The sequence below is a fragment of the Nicotiana sylvestris genome, chromosome 7 (genome assembly GCF_000393655.2).
Source record: "Nicotiana sylvestris chromosome 7, ASM39365v2, whole genome shotgun sequence".
In the NCBI taxonomy this organism is placed as follows: domain Eukaryota; kingdom Viridiplantae; phylum Streptophyta; class Magnoliopsida; order Solanales; family Solanaceae; genus Nicotiana; species Nicotiana sylvestris.
In genome coordinates, this window is record NC_091063.1 from 63,002,780 (window position 1) to 63,008,198 (window position 5,419).

Genomic DNA, 5,419 nt, shown 5'->3' on the forward strand with positions numbered 1-5,419 from the left:
GAGTACTGTTTTTATAATTAGCATTTTTAGTTGGATGAAATAATTCATTCTCAGGAACTAGGAGTTTTGTTTTCATCTCAAGTGACATCTATCTTTAGTTCATTGGTTTAGATATTGTTTTACAGTTTTAAAAGGTTAAAGGTTAAATAGTCGTCAAATTCTTTCGTTTTCAGAAAGTAGCAAGAAAATGGGACAAAACTTAAAGAACCAATGCAACATGAGATTCGAGCATTCGACTTTAACTGAACAACAGACACGCCTAACCATTGATCCAAGATGCCTAAAAATAATTTGCAAAAATTGCAATATTGCTGAGGAAGCTGGGTACTGTTTTTAAAATGAGCATTTTCAGTAGGCTGAAATAATTCATTCTCAGGAACTAGGAGTTTTGTTTTCATCTCAAGTGACATATCTGTCTTTAGTGCATTGGTTTAGCTGTTATTTTATAGTTTTAAGGATTAGTTACCTCCTATAGCAAAGGTTGATACCATATTTATTTTAAATAAATATCCTTTTAAAAACTATATTTACCTTTTGATTTTATATAGCCAAATATCTATTTATGGTCACCTCCTACCCTTTAAGCCATAATATAAGCTTTGTATTATTTTTCTCTCTCATATCCCTTCAAATTTCTCCTATCCCCTACCCCATATCTATTCTCCCTCTCTCTCTACTCTCGATGTCTTCTCCTCCGCCGGATCAAGGCTGAATGAACTCCGCTATTTCGCCCAACTCCATCCAACAACTCAACTGCTTTTTTGCGTTTCTTGATTTCATGTCAACCATGGCCAGATCCTATCTGAACGGAGCATATTACGGCCCATCAATTCCGTCGCCGTCCAAAACCTATCACCGCCCAGGCCACGACGGCGGGTGTTGCTGCAACCCATTCAACTGCTGCTGCGGCTGTCTCTTCAAGATACTCTGCACTCTTTTGGTCATCGTTGGTGTCGTAGCCTTTGTCCTCTGGTTTATCCTCAGGCCCAACAAAGTCAATTTTCTGTTAATATATTTCAATGTATCTCGCTGTATTTCATTGTATTTATTGTCTTTTTTTCCATTTTATTTCAATGTATCTCGCTGTATTTTATGTATTTCATTGTCTAAAACTCTCCAAATTTATGACCAACCTTTCCTTCAGTAATCTTACAACGAACATGAGTTTTTTTTCGCTATCTTTTTTCGAGAACCGTCTAAAGTTCCAACTAAAAAGAACTTATTTCTTCTGGAACAATCACAAAGACTTTTTTTTATTATGGATCTACTACCAGAAATTCAATGCGGCTCCCCAACTGAGCAAAATGGAGCAAATTCGGTTGAGGCCCGGGAGATTCAGGCTTGCTTGTCTCGCTCTCATATTGGAAGGCTAGGTTTGGAACCCTCTAGGAACTGAATCGCTAGAAAGATCTCTTCTTTCGTTTAAACCAAGTGGACCCTAAACCAAAGCTTTGATCGTTGCGCTTCCCCCTTATTGTTAGTCCTCTTACCATACACCACTTCGAATGCTTACTTCCCCTCTTACTTAATATAGGCCGATTCACATCGTTTTTATAGGCAAACTCAGCAGTTGGAAGAACTCTTATATATATCGTAGAATGAAGTACCACACTATAAATATAATCCAAATAAAATAGATACAAAAAATATAGATGAGAGAACAAATTAAGTGGAAAACAAAACTACAATAAAGCCATGCCATCCTGGAGTTAATTCTTTCTATGGACAGCCTTTTTTTAAAGACCTAATCTAGGCATTAGCCATTTAAAAAGATGGATTCCAAGTAAAGTATAAAGGAACAACTGATATGATGCCTTGACAGCTTCCAAGAATTCTTGCATTGTTTATCTTATATATTCGATTAATCGTCTTGAAAACCGGTATAGTTTTAACAAAGAACTATCGAGGGTTCTAATCCCTCTCTCTCCTTTTTTGCTAATTGAAACAAATATTGAATAAAACAGTACCCAAAGGTTCACAAGCATCTGAATACTTATTCCAGAAGGGTTTATTAGACCTAATTGTACCACGTAATCTTTTAAAAAGCGTTCTGAGTGAGTTATTTAAGCTCCACGCCTTTTTTCCTTTGAATCAAAAGTCAAGCAAAATTGTATTCAATGTATTTCATTGTATTCACTGTCTTGCTATATTTCATGAATGTATTCATATGTTTTTTAATTAATTGAATTTATGTATTCAGATGTATTATATAATTTCTATGAAGATTGCTATGTTTTTAGGGTATTTTTCGGTTGAGAATCTTTTTTATAACTGGAAATACAAATTTTGTGTGTTATAATTGAGTTTGTTGAGTTATATTAGGAGTCTATTATGTTAATTGATTTACTTTCTATTTAAAAATAGTGTAATCCCCTATTTCACGCCGTGAATACAGTCGAATACAATAATCTGTCCAGCTGTAATCCCATATTTCATGCCATGAATATAGTCGAATACACTCGAATACAAAAATCTGTATAGCTGTAATCCCCTGTTTCACGCCTAGAAATGCTACTGTATTCATTAATACAGTAGCTTAAATACATCGAATACACTCTAAAAAAATCTGAAAACATAGCTATAGGAAGTAATTTAGTAAATGGTAGCTACAACTAGCTACTAACCACTAAAACATAGTGGTTTCTGAAAGTTTCTCTAGTTTTAAAAGGTTAAAGGTTCAATACTCGTCAACTTCTTTCATTTTCAAAAAGTAGCAAGAAAATGGCACAAAATTTAAAGAATAAATGCATCATGATATTCGAGCACTCGTTTTTGAATGAACAACAGAAATGCCTAACCATTGATCCAAGATGCCTAAACATAATTTGCAAAAATTGCAATATTGCTGAGGAAGCTAAGTACTGTTTTTAAAATTAGCATTTTCAGTTGGCTGAAATAATTTATTCTCAGGAACTGGGAGTTTTGTTTTCATCTCAAGTGACATATCTATCTTTAGTTCTTAGCTGTTGTTTTATAGTTTTAAAAGGTTAAGGTTCAATACTCGTCAAATTTTTTCGTTTTCAGAAAGTAGCAAGAAAATGAGACAAAACTTAAAGAAACAATGCGGCATGAGATTAGAGCACTCGACTTTGAGTGAACAACAGAGACACCTAACCATTGAACCAAGACACCTAAACTAATTTGCAGAAATTGCAATATTGCAGAAGAAGCTTAATACTATTTTTAAAATTAGCATTTTGAGTTGGCTGAAATTAGGGCTGTTTATCGGGAGGATTGGGCGGTTATTTACTCTTAACGGTTTGTCTTATCGGTTATCGGCTTTTAGATGTATTGACCTGCTAGCCACTCGATAAGATATCGGTCGGATTGGTATCAGTTTAGCTCTTATCGGGCGGTTTATCGGCCTAATTCAATCTATATTGCACATGACATAATTTACCAAATTTAGCGAGGGTCCAAAATTTGCTTCGCCGTGCTTCAAATGTATGCTGATGTTGGTCAAAGAATGAGATTTCTTGCTCTTATTTTACAACTGCTCCAATTTTCTTTAGATGTTGCTCTAATTTCTAAACAATCCAAGAACACCTGCCGAAATGTGTGCGGACTGACATTTTTTTTACATGCTAGCAAACCTGCAAATGTATGTGTTAAACCCAATTTAATAGCAGATTCTACTCGTTAAACTATCTCTTGTTTGTTAAGTTTTGATACTTTCACTGCACCTATTGGAGGTGGTAAGAATACGTGAAGTAGTCAAGTAAATTGTTTATGGTTTGATAGGATTGAAAAGAATGCGCGAAGCAAGTAACTAAAATTTGTCTAATAATAAATTAGTAATAGAGAATAGAGATAGAGTACTGGAAGTGGAAGATGGGTTTTTGATTATTTAATATATATATATATATTGACGGCTTATCGGCTTGGGGCGGATTATTCAATTTTCTTAATGGATAATCCATTAACCCGTTAAGAATATATATATACACACATATAAAATTTATTTTTATCCATATATATGTGTGAATATATATATATATATATATATATATATATATATATATATATATATATATATATATATATATATATATATATCCCCCAAGCCGATAAGCCGTCAATATATATATATATATATATATATATATATATATATATATATATATATATATATATATATATATATATATATATATATATATATATATTCACACATATATATGGATAAAAGTAAATTTTATATGTGTATATATATATATTCTTAACGGGTTAATGGATTATCCATTAAGAAAATTGAATAATCCTCCCCCAAACCGATAAGCCATTAATAAAATTTTTTTAATCTTCCCCGTCCGTTAAACCGTTAACCCAATACCAATAAGCCATTAAGCTTCGATTTTGGTTCGATTTTGAACACCCCTAGCTGAAATAATTCATTCTTAGGAATTTCATCTCAAGTGACATGACTATCTTTAGTGCATTGGTTTAGCTATTGTTTTACAGTATTAAAAGATTAAAGGTTCAATACTCGTCAACTTTTTTTGTTTTCAAAAAGTAGCAATAAAATAACATAAAACATAAAGAACCAATGCAGCATGAGATTCGAACACTCGTCTTTGAGTGAACAACAGAGACACCTAAAAATAATTTGTAAAAATTACAATATTGCAATATTGCAGAGGAAGCTGAGTACTTTTTTTAAAATTAGTATTTTCAGTTGGCTGAAATAATTCATTCTCGGGAACTAGAAGTTTTATTTTCATCTCGAGTGACATATCTATCTTTAGTTTATTGGTTTAACTGTTGCTTTAAAGTTTTAAAATGTTAAAGGCTCAATACTAGTCAACTTCTTTCGTTTTCAAAAAGTAGCATAAAACTTAAAGAACCAATGCAACATGAGATTCGAACACTTGGCTTTGAGTGAACAAATAGAGACGCCTGACCATTGAACCAAGACGCCTAAAAATAATTTGCAGAAATTGCAATATTGCAGAGGAAGCTTAGTACTATTTTCAAAATTAGCATTTTGAGTTGGCTGAAATAATTCATTATGAGGAGCTTTATCTCAAGTGACATAACTATCTTTAGTGCATTGGTTTAGATCTTATTTTACAGTTTTAAAAGGTTAAAGGTTCAATACTCGTCAACTTTTTTCATTTTAAAAAAGTAGCAATAAAATGGCACAAAACTTAAAGAACAAATGTAGCATGAGATTCGAACACTCGTCTTTGAGTGAACAACAGAGACGCCTAAGAATTGAACCAAGACGCCTAAAAATAATTTGCAAAAATTACAATATTGCAAAGGAAGCTGAGTATTTTTTCTAAAATTAGCATTTTCAGTTGGATAAAATAATTCATTTTCGGGAACTAGGAGTTTTATTTTCATCTCAAGTGACATATCTATATTTAGTTCATTGGTTTAGCTGTTGTTTTACAGTTTTAAAAGGTTAAAGGCTCAA